Genomic DNA, 10,000 nt, shown 5'->3' with positions numbered 1-10,000 from the left:
TACAGATATATAATAGTTCCTAATTATAATCATACCAACTGCCCAGCTGTCAAGCGGAAAAAGCACATACAAAAGCAATTTCTAACTTGTAAAACATCCTATAGACAGGCCCCCATGATGGACTGTCCGGTATTCATAATTTGTTAATACCTTGTTTTTATTTTCTAAGTTATTATTAGAGACCCGTGTTAGGGGTCACAAATGAAAGATACCAAAAGTAGTTTAAAGTGTATAAAATATATGTATTTCTAAAAAAAAAAATACAGGAGCCACTAAAGTGGTATGAGAGGAACGTGTTCGTAGCATACAGTTAAACATTGTATGAATGTCTCCATTTATTCTCTGAAACCAGTGGTATTCATAGAAGTAAATGGGTCTCCTTAGTTCTGAAATAGAGGTGATGTGTACACCACACCAGTTATGATACGTGTTACGTATGCATGTGTCTTCATATCATAAATATTTTATCCCTATAAAATGAACTCATTTTCCCCATGTGATTTTGACCTTAATAGGCTTAAAAAATCAAGACATTTCATGCGAATGTAATATGCACAAACTGCAGCATAATATCTGAGGTGTGTTTAGGCATATTGCCTCTTCACTTCCTCGATAATCGTAGATTACTATATTTTTTCTGCTGCGAGTTAACTGCCACAATCAGTTAACATCAATGGAAGTAGTAAAATCTTTTCTCTCTAATTAATTTCTCTTTCCCCCGCCACCACTTACACCGTTTCCGGGATCGTTCAGAAGGGAGAGTTACGAAGAAACACCGGTTTGAGCTTTCTTTACTTCGTAGTTGCTTAAAAAACTGGAATGGAATTTTACCGTGCCTTTCCGTTCTATGCTTTCTACTGGGTGAAACACCCATGGACTTAACCGAATCGAAGTGTTGTTTATGCCATTTTTTTCGCTTTTCGATGTTTTTTGTTATTGTTTTTCCGAACACGTTCATCATTTTTCCCCTTATTTTCATTTATGTTATTCTGATTTCTTTTTTAAAGAAGTTTTACGTTTGTTCGCTGTTTATTTTTGTTTTGTTTCCGATTTTTTAAAAGAAGTTTAACATCGTTTTTTTTTTCTAATATTTAAACAGGGTTATTACTTCGCTTATTCTTTATTTACCCTCGCCCCTACACACACACCTCCAAACACCCGCGCTGGTAGTTTTATAAAGTATACTTGCTGTATTTGTATGAATACAATTTTTTTATACGCTTACTGTATTTTAGACGCATACTGTATTTTCCATCTTGGGTTGGTTATAGTAGTCTAGGAGATAATGTAAATTGGTTGTTTTTGTTTTACGGCATGTCAACCTTTTTCGGCTTATTTAATGCCGAGAGATAATGAAAATAAAACAGCAGTTTCTTTTTTTTTTTTTTTTTTTTGTATTTCAATCTAAAACCCACACTAATTCTATTTAATTAAATTTTCTAGTATTGTTATTTTAATTAAGTTCAACAATCTTTTTTTTACACAGGAACCACCACTTATTAAGGCCCGGAGGCCACTCAAGGATAAGGGTTAATGGGTATACATTAGTCAATGTGATTATAGCGTAGTAAACATAAGTAGTGGGGATTTTGTAACTTTGATTATTAAGGGGGACGGTTCATCAAGAACTTGTTTACGTTGGACTGGAAGACAATCAGATTGTAGTCAACTGGAAAGCATGCAATTGGAAGAGAGTTCCATAGGCGTGCAGTTCTAAGAAAGAAGCTTTGTTCATGGAATCTACATTTAGGTTTAGGCACGTGGAGAATTATTGATAGTGATTTTTGCTGGTCGAGTGCTTTTCGTTAAAGTTTGGCGAAGATTACAGTCAGAATATCTGCAGTTGAACGGGCTTGCCTAAATCCATATTGATAGTCGGATAGAAGTTTAGTACCTGTAAGGTGGTGGACTAGAGCTTGATTAATTATAGACTCAAATATTTTTGCTAAAAGAGGGTGGAGGCGAATGGGGCGATAATTTCATGGGTCAGTTCTTTGGCTAGAATTCCTGTAAACTAGGACACCAGAAGCAGCTTTCAGCAGTCAGGAAACCATGATTCGTTAAAGCATTTGTTGAAGAGTTTGGGGAGAACTGAAGCAAACTCAGCGTAGTAGTACTCCACGTAATGGTGTACCAGCAAAATGCTGCAATATGCATTATCGAACCTGCATATCAAGCACATGTTGGCAGCGAGGAATGGGGGCATCTGAAGTGTGAACGACACGAAATTTCCTCTTTTCAATTATCTAAACGATTCGTAGCTAGGGCTGGTACAATGCTAATGAACAAAATGTATCAGAGTTCTTCCGACGATATATATATATATATATATATATATATGTATATATGTATGTATATGTGTATGTATGTATGTATGTATATATATATATATATATATATATATATATATAAAGGGCGAATGAACTCTTTTTCTGGGTCAACGGCCAACTAGCACCGTGTATATTTATATGTGCGTATATGTGTATTGGGGTAGAGAGGGCTCCCGTAAGCCGTGGTGAAGGCAACCTTTCTAGGAGAAGCAAATCTCTGATTTAAAAAACCATAAAGCAGAAGACCAGTACCCGCATTAAGCTGGTCTGCAGTTTAATTTGTTGCTGGCTATCTTGCTCTTGCTTGTTGCTGGATCTCAACATTTTGAACCGAGAGAGAGACTTAGCTATCGTACAAAGCTAAGACTCTGTAACATCATATGTGTATAGATACTCCCTCAGACATTTGGGCTCCTGGATTTTAAATGTCTGAGGGAGTGGCACTCGTCTGACAAGACGTTGCAATCATATATATATATATATATATATATATATATATATATATATATATATATCCGGGATGAGATCAGCTCTACATGTTTTTGTGATGTCTAAGTTTTTCTTTATGATCGCATGTACTTGATTTTCAGATCATCTAGTGTAGTCTCTGTCCGCAAAGGAAAATCAGGGAGGGAGTGGTTTGCTGAGTCCAAAGTAAAGTTTGAAACAATCTGACGAGCAAGCATGTTAGCTTTCTCGGTTGCCGTGCAGACAACCTCATGATTGTTGAACTTATAGTAATATCATAATTAAATATTAATAATGCAAAGTTCTGGTGTAGGGTGATTTAGGAATACAAGGTAAAAAGAATAGCATTATACTTACAATATTGTAATGACTTGGCACCTGCAGCTTGGCACTTTTACTGGCGCGGGTTTAATGTACATAAACTATATGAAATTTATTGTTGTTTTGCTAATTCAAATTTTATTGATTTTCGTTTAATAATAATGGCAAGAGAAGGTCTGTTTATGTTTGAATGATTGCGTTCGTGTCAACTTTTATTGGTAGATTTCCGGCTCGAGGTGGTTTATTCGTGGCTTATAAGCCGTTTACCAGATATCAAAACATATGATATCTAACGCAAAAGCTAATTTAATCACTGCAGCAATTTTGTTTTCATTATCGAGTAGTTAGTAAGGCGCATGCGTGTAACTGAAGCAAAGGACAAATCAAATATTTTTCACACACACCCCTGGAAAAACGAGATGTTTATTCCGAAAATTGTTCTTAACATAGGGAGGTTTGTGGTGTTTTTCGAAAGCCGTTATTAACATGGGGGAGGGTTAGGTGTGTTTATTCCGAAAGCCGTTCTTACAATGAGGAAGTTGGGCGTTTTTATTCCGAAACATGGGGACGTTGGGGGTTTTAATCGGAAAGACACTTGTAAAAATTGCCTGCCAGGGATTACATTAGTTTTACGTTGGATTACAAATGTTTTCATATTTTATAAACTACTTATCAGCCATACATTTAATTGCAATATTGGTCATCAGAAAACCTATAAAAGTCGACATATTGAATGTGAACCGTGAATTGTTATTAATGTAAATAATACCGAATAATTTGTATTTTTGTAAAAGAGACCAATTATTTTAAAAGTGCCATTGAAATTAATATTTGTTTTCTCAAAATGTAAGGATTATTTATAATTTATTTGTCATGGAAATTTATAGTTTGTATAAAAATAAATGTCTATTTTGTATTGTTATAATTTTTGTAACAATATCATAATTCAGTAAATGGGTAAGGAAAACTTTCTAAAAAACACAACACGCGCATTTTAAAAATTTAGGATTTTGCTTTGAAATTAATGTGTTCATCTAATCGATAAATTAATCTATAGTATAAATTTCACCTGTAGTGTAAATGTATGTATGTATGTAAGTACGTATGCATATATAAAACTTCACCAAAGGCGACAGATTTTCAGGAGTTTTATATCCTTTTGAAGATCGGCCATTCGGACGACAAATATCGAAAAATTGTCCCAAAATATTAATCCCTTTACCCTCAACTGGACACTTTTCTACAGGGAGGGGTCTCTTTTTCCCGAGATTTTAAAAAGTCACCCCCTCTTTTCGATTGTCTAGCCTTAATTTTAACCTTCGTCACTTCCGGTTTGGCGATAGACACAACAACAAAGACGTCACTTTTTTTCACATTCTTTTCTTCCTTCACAGTACGGCTGGAGCCTTCCTGCCTACTACCACTTTTTTCTTTCATTTTTTTCTTTTGCTGAATACACACGTCTAAAAACCCGAAAAACGCCAGACACCCAGGCTATTAAAAATAAAAGATGCATAGGGATGTCTTCGCCGTATTTTTTTACTAAAAGGAAAAGGAGAAATTATTCATAGACAAAAAGGAAAGTTATTTTAAGTAAAGAGGAAACATATTTAGTAGGTACGAGAAATAATGACGGCAGATAGATAGGGTATATAGTTGTTTATCATTTTTTTTTGTGTTTCCGGCTACTGTTTAATTGAATTGTAAAGACTTAAGTCTAAAGTTCATTTTCCAAAGGAAAAATATTTGTACACGTGAAACAAAAGTTATTATAAAAAATATTTCCACGGCGACATTCGGAAACTAAAAACGTTAGCTACATTTTAAGTTAAATAAATTCATTGTAAAAATCCCTTGAAAGGTAAATATATATTTTCTGGGTCTATGTCAAAGATAATTAGTAAAGAAAAGTCCTATGTTAGTGAATTAAATAGAAAAATGCATTGTGTGTACAAGAAATAGCTTAACTAGTCCATAAAAACTAGAGATTGTTGCTTCGTACAAACAAAAATAAACGAATGGGTTCTACGAATGCCCAAAATGTCAGAGGGACAAAAGGCTATATGAAAATAACGTCAGATAGTTTGAGGGAGTTTAGGTTTTCCTCCCCAGCCGTGCATCCCTACATTCCTATCATGAACGTTTATATATTTTTTTACCATTTCTAATTAATTGTTTTTCTGTGTTTCTGATTTTAAATTAGTATTTTTTTTATTTTTCAAGGTTATATAAATATAAAATTATGCTACGCTGAAAGGAAAATAATAAATATTAGCATCTTACATATAAATGATACGCTAAACATGTAATCTAAAAAAAGAGAAAATACATTTTGCAATTATAATTTTTGTGGGAAAATATAAACAATGCTTAATTCAATGATGGCATCGGTCGTTCAAGAAATTGTTTATTATTTGAATTGTATCGACTTCTACGGGCTTTATAGGCTTTTTTTTCATAATGTTCCTGAAAAATTTAATTTTTCTATTTTATTATTTTTATTATTTTATTACAATTTACGATGCTTTATTTTCATAAAAAAAGGAAAAATAAATTAATTCATGTTTTTACTACTGAAAAATAACAAAAGTGTTTTTGTTTGAACCAAATAATACATTTCCAATAAAATTCAACTAAAAATAATGGGTTCATTATATTCCGCGATCATAAATACTGAAAATATCATTAAAATTGGTTAATTTCCTGATTTTGGGTGAATTTATGAGTAAAGGAGGGGTTAAAATGTGTATACATTTTAAGCATCGGTTATTTCTTTTTTCACGTGTCTACTATTTAGAGAAAAGAAAATTATCTAAAAGCAACAGGAGTAATAATATAATTTTAAAAAAATAGCATCATTAAAATTAGGTTAGACTATAAATATTTCCAAGTTCAGAATCTCGAGCAATATTTACGTATTACTTAGAAAAAACTAGAAAGAAGAAAAGAAACGCAGGAACCTGACATTAGCCCAATAAGCTTTTCTATCAAAACTGAACTTAGAATTTGTCCTCTGTCGTGGAATATCTACTTAAGAAAAGTATGAATAGGAATTGGTAATACGCATAATAGGCCTTTCGATGAAACACCTCCAAGTTAAGATTTTTTTTCATTGAATTTTGTGTTCGTTCGTGATGGATTTTCATCAAAAAAATACTTGTAAAAAAATATTGATTGTCTTAAAAGACAGTAAAAAAAATGCAAGAAATAAAAAAGAAAATTATTTTGTCACAGCCTGTCCATAAATATTTTGACATCGTTTGCCGTGAAATAATTGAAATATATTTAAAATCATCCAAATTTGGTAAATTAAAAAAAAAAATGACTCGGTGCCATCATTTAGAATCGAAACCAAAAGAATTGGCATTCAAACCGTGTTTTCTAGAGATGTTCTTATCGGGAGATACAGAACGAAGTCTAAATATGAACGCACTTGAAGAAATGAATTTTATGTGGGCATGCGCAGAAAGAAGTAAAACATGTCGGCCTGTTGAGATGAACATTTCGTACTTACACTTGCCGATTTATGTCCATACGCGTCATTTCTCAATTCAGACAAAGGTTTTACTCGGTATAAACCATTCTTGGTGTATGATTACTATTTCCTGTTAATTTTAGTGTTATGTGACCAGTAGTTTCAGAGTTTACCTGTTAAATGTTTATACACACATACATCTACTGTTTTATAGATAGATGAACTCAGTTTTGTAGACTAAATTTGAATTCACTTCATGTTTGCCTTTGTTTATCATGTATAGTAGTTGTATACATTTTCATTAGTTTAAATCAAACAATAATTTGTATTCTTTTGCTATACATTATAGTATGTTTGCCGTGTTCCCATATTAAATTATGTATTATTTCAATCGATGTATGCATGCATTATAGCATATTGTAATCATATATATATATATATATATATATATATATATATATATATATATATATATATATTCCTAACCATCTTTCCCTCCAGCGCGGCTGTAGCCGAGATTGAACTCACTACACGAGTTTGTAGGGTAATTCAAATCTTGTCGGTAGCTGAATACTTGATGTTTCACCAAGGCTGTCAAGGGTATTTTTATCCTGACGCCATCACTAGACTACCACGGCTTAAGAGAGCCCCATCTACCCTCAGGAGAAGGATAGACCGCGCCAGTTTCTCAATCTGGTATTTTACTTGGCGATACATACAGCGCTTCACCTTCCCAGTTGGTGACCAATTTGATACTGGCTAGGCTCAACGTTACTTAACGTCGGTGATCTGGCGAGAACCGGTGTGTCAATATATATTTTTCTAACGATACCACGTTAAAATGAATAGATAGAGAAGTATTTACTGATCTTCAAAATGTTGGTCTTTTTTATCGGTAATACATTGGGTAGAATGGTTTCAGTCCCCTTTCCTTTTTTGGTAACACATTGCGTTGAATGGTTTCAGCCCTCCGCGTATATCATAGTTCATCAATTATAATTTAACTTGGGCTTCATCAGCGCTTATAAAAACACAAGTTGTCATAAGTTTCACGGCCCATGAATCAGTATCTTTTTTACTCATTTACATGGCGAGAATTCATTTTTCCACAACATATACATAATAAAAATACAACTGGAAGAATAAATAATGTTATTACATCCAAGTAAGTAAGAGAAAAATCCAAGTTGTCCTCAACGGTCGTACATCTAAACAATATGATATAAATGCAGGAGTACCTCAGGGGTCTATCCTTGAGCCTTTATTATTCCTGATATTCATAAATGACCTCCCTGATAAAATCGTATCGGAGATGGGCATATTTGCAGATGACACTACTCTCTATAACCGGAACAAGGGGAAAACAAATGTACGCATATCTAAGGAAATAGCAGAAACACTAGAAAATGACCATCAATCTGTAGCCGAATGGGGACAAAAATGGATGGTCACATTCAATGCTGCCAAGACTAAGCTTGTTTCCTTCAATAATTAAAAGAAACCTTCTCTATCACCAATAGCAATGGCCAATAATACATTGCCTGAAAGTACTTCTTTTAAACTCCTCGGTCTAACGTTTACAGCGAACGTGAACTGGAATAGAGAGCATTGTCAAGGCTGCTGCGAAGTAGGTGGGCTCTCTCTACCATGCTAGAAAACTACTTACGTCAGAAAGTATCCTGTACCTCTATAAGGCCACCATTCGCCCATGTATGGAGTACTGTTGTCACATTTGGGCTGGAGAATCTGCCGCTTGTCTCTCACTCTTGGACAGGGTTTAAAAGAGAGTCGCCAACATGATAGGTCCTGAACTGTCATATAGGCTTCAGCCTGTTCCACCGACGAAATGTTGCATCCGCCTGTTCTACAAGTACTTTAATGGTGAATGCTCTGATGAACTACAAGCACTTGTACCCCCTCGACGTAAATACCCCCGACAAACCCGAAAAGCAGCTAAATCCCACCCCTTCACAGTAGAGATCCCTAGGTGTAAGAAAGCCTTCTACTCTAATAGTTTCTTCCCCAGAACACCTAGACTTTGGAACTCCCTTCCGGGATTCTGCTTTCTCAACTGTACTTATATACAGAAGTTCAAGTGTAATGTGAACAGACATATTGCTACTCATCTCCCTTCCTAATACCCCTGCAACTTATGTCCCCGATAGTAACCCGCTACTTCAAAGTGGCACTGTGCCTTGTTTGGGGTAAAAATTGAATTTAAAAAAATAGATAAAAACTATGCTGACATCAATTACATCGATCACCAAACGCTAATAGATGCTGATCGGTTTAAATTTTTTTTTTTTTTTTTACATAGAATATTGCAGGGTTGTATCTCTGCTTTTGACGCGCATGCACGACAGGGATTGTTTTCTTAAAATATAACACAATCAATATCTGCAACTAAGAGACGAAACTTTCACGTTATGAATTGATATGATCAGTCATCATAACAATGCAATTTGCAATTTCCTTTGATCTATTCTGGTGGAACAAAATAATCGGAGCTATTACTTTTAAAGCCCTTCATATTTAATGTTTTTGTTTTTCTAAACTTTGCACATATATTGTACAATGTATAATTAAAACCTACCAGTGAAACATATAGGGAATAACTAATTTTATAATATAAATAAACTAGAAGGCGCCCGGCGTTCCCTAGTCGTAAAATACGCTTAAATATGATATTTTGATTCATGCAGATTGCATATATATATATATATATATATATATATATATATATATATATATATATATATATATATATATATATATATAGCCCTGGTCAAAATCATAAGACCAGTTAAGAAAGTAAGCGTTGACGCATATTATCGAATTTTTAATCAAACAAATGGTTGAAACCATTGCCAAAAGGGAAAATATGATGGAAAAAAAATGAAAGCTGCTTCATTCGAAGCCTTAACCTTGATCTAATAATTGTTTTTTAAACACATGTATGGTCCAGAATCTATTCACCAAATGGTAATACAGCGGCCCCAGTACTTTGCACCTGCTGATAGGACAGCATCTTTAGTGGTTAATCAAAGGTTCTGGTCACAATTAAAACAATGAAATAAAAATAAAATTAAAAACTGAAATAAATATAATATTAGCACTTGCATCTATAAAAGAAATATTACAAAATTCATAACTTAACTGATATAATAACACGTCTTTCACGACTGCAAGTAGGAATTGATTTTGACTTTAATGAAATAAGATTACGATAATTATTCATCTTTTACAGATCTATTACACAATCATGAATATTAATGAAAAGGATTAATAGGCTACAGAGATATCACCAGTATATATACAAGCATAACAGAAAAGAATTAACACGAAGATAAATATACTTCCTAAGATTAATGTATGCTTATTTATATTTACAGATAAGAATAATGCT

The sequence above is a fragment of the Euprymna scolopes genome, chromosome 6, assembly GCF_053919585.1.
Source record: "Euprymna scolopes isolate OS-2025 chromosome 6, ASM5391958v1, whole genome shotgun sequence".
Taxonomy (NCBI): Eukaryota; Metazoa; Mollusca; class Cephalopoda; order Sepiida; family Sepiolidae; genus Euprymna; species Euprymna scolopes.
The sequence above is the reverse complement of the archived record's forward strand: the minus strand, read 5'-3'. Positions refer to the sequence as shown.